Source organism: Panthera pardus, unplaced genomic scaffold (genome assembly GCF_024362965.1).
Source record: "Panthera pardus isolate Hobbes unplaced genomic scaffold, ASM2436296v1 HiC_scaffold_12, whole genome shotgun sequence".
NCBI lineage: Eukaryota > Metazoa > Chordata > Mammalia > Carnivora > Felidae > Panthera > Panthera pardus.
The window spans coordinates 51,984,204-51,987,071 of record NW_026526677.1 but is presented as its reverse complement, the minus strand read 5'-3'; positions in this window follow the sequence as shown (position 1 = coordinate 51,987,071).

Sequence of the window (2,868 nt, the reverse complement as noted above, 5' to 3'; positions counted from 1 at the left end):
CACCACCCCCACCACGAGCCTGCTGAAACTCCAAGTCCTGTCTGTCAGAACTATGCCAATATTGGCTGATTACATCAGCGCAAATAAGGTCAGGGTCTGGACAGAAATCTGAGTCCAAGACTAACTCTTCCCGGCAAGAGGCCCCATCCCCCTTCAATGACTTTTGAGCAGTAACTAGCCCCTGCCATTGATGCCCAGTTGTGACTCTCATCACCTTGGTGATGGATCCAGGTGCCCATAAGGTCAAGGAAGGGCATAGATGGATTGAGAAGCACCTTTCTGTGGTTGGATTTACCTCTATAATGGGGGAGGAGAGAAGAGGAAATTACCACTTTTGTGTACTAAGTGTCAAGCCCTGCTCTAAGATAGCTAAAGACACTGATACTTACACATATTTAGCAACCAGACATTCATACAAACTTACTTAGACATACTCAGAGAACAGCTTTTTTCCAAGCTTTATCAAGGGTCTTTCTGGGGGCATTCCCAAATCTCTTCAGCTTTGCCCTTAATGGGTCAATAATATTTCGCTGTCGCCAAATGTCCAAGTCCTGCCCCCAGCCCCACCCCTACTGGCAAAGAGCTTTGAAAAATCACCTGGGAGGGAAGGGCTAAATGGGGCAGAAAGAGGTGTCTCTCTCCCAGATTGCATTTCTAGTAATTAGTCTTTCTTGGTAGTTTCCACCTTAAGGGAAAAGTACTTTATTTACCCATCACAGAATAAATAGAACTGTAACTGGGGTTTCACAATATTTACTGCTGAGTCTTGCTTAAATGCTATCTTCTGAATGAAGTCTTTCTCGACCACCTTATCTAGCCATTTCAGACACTTGCATATTTCCTTTATGTCACTTATTAAATCTTGAAATTATTTCATCTATTTATTTGTTGCTTTGTTTGTTTGTTTTGCCCATCCTGTTTACCATTACATTCTATCCATCTAAAATAGTACCTGGTGCATAATGGTGCATAATGGATGCCCAATAATTATTTGTTGAATGGGGGAAAAAAACGGATTTCAAGTACTGACTACTGTTGCTATTATTGCAGTCAAATTTCTGACAATTTGTTTTCCTTCTGGGGAAAGGGGTATATCAGGAATTGGGGGTGTGTTAATGATGGGAAGCATATTGTGATCAAGGAGTCATATGTCCCCTTGTCACTGCCCTTCATCTGATGGTCTTGTTTCTCTCTCCAGTGTCCCATCCCCATATCCTTCTCTCTCTCCAGCCCTGGTATCTCACCTGCTATCTCTAGTATCGGCTATCTTCAGTACTCCTTGGGGCCACTCCCAAAGCCTGCCCCATTTCCATCTGAGACTTGGCTGCTGAGTCAGGAGACAAATATAGGCAGTCTGGTATGGGCCAGGCTGAGGTTCCAGGACCCCTATTCCCTAGCCCCCCTGAAAGGGGCCTGATTCCTCTCAGATGGCCCTATGCCCCTGACATTCCCCTATATAACCCTAGCAAAAGTCTCAGATCCCTTCCTACTCTGCAAAGTTTCCTCCCAACAGAAAAACAAAGATTTCTGGGACCTCTGGAACAATGTGTCACTAGGCCTCTGCTCTCAGGTTCAGTCTTCTCCCCTGACTTACAGATGAAAATGTGCCTTTATAATATCATTCCTCCTTAGTGGGCAAATCGGGACTTCCCAAGCCCTTGGCAGTATAGGCAAATGTCAGGGCTCCTTTGGGAATGCAAGCTGGTGCAGCCACTCTGGAAAACAGTATGGAGGTTCCTCAAAAAACTAAAAACAGAAATACCCTACGACCCAGCAATTGCACTACTAGGCATTTATCCACGGGATACAGGTGTGCTGTTTCGAAGGGACACATGCACCCCATGTTTATAGCAGCACTATCAACAATAACCAAAGTATGGAAAGAGCCCAAATGTCCATCGATGGATGAATGGATAAAGAAAATGTGGTATACATATACAATGGAGTATTACTCGGCAATCAAAAAGAATGAAATCTTACCATTTGCAACTACGTGGATGGAACGAGAGGGTATTATACTAAGCGAAATTAGTCAGAGAAAGACAAGTATCATATGACTTCATGCAAATGAGGACTTTAAGAGACAAAACAGATGAACATAAGGGAAGGGAAACAAAAATAATCTAAAAACAGGGAGGGGGACAAAACAGAAGACACCATAAATACGGAGAATAAACTGAGGGTTACTTGAGGGGTTGTGGAAGGGGGTATGGGCTAAATGGGTAAGGGGCACTAAGGAATCTACTCCTGAAATCATTGTTGCACTATACACTAACGAATTTGGATGTAAATTTTAAAAAATAAAAAATGAAATTAAAAAAAAAAAAGAAAACTACTTGGCAACGTCTACCAAAAGTAATTATATGCATACTCTAGGATGCATACTCTGCAATGCCACTTCAAGGTATATAACCAATACAAATTTATATATATACTTAAAAAAAAGGTCAGAGCTCCTATAGCAGATGCCTGACACCCACCTTGTCCCCACTGCAGGGCATCCCTGGCTGGACCTGCTCTGCCCCAGCTTCTAGGCACTGGACACAGGGAGCACTACCCGCAGACTTGCTCTCACCTATTTTGTTTTGTTTTTTTGTTTTTTGTTTTTTGTTTTTGCCTCTCAGTCTCTAAAACCTCATATAACCTTCCTGGAATTCTCCCTCCTGAGCACCCAGTGACTCTTCCTCAGAAACCCCCTCAAACCACTGTCTGTAGCTCCAGACCTGTGCCTACATGCCCTACAAGATTTCGCTGAGCCTACCAGGGGAATGGAGGTTTTCACACTGAGTCACAAACACCCCTCAGAAAATCCACAGTGAGGGTCTTCAATAGCTGTACTATCAGGGCCCTGCATGGCCCTGCTGCCCC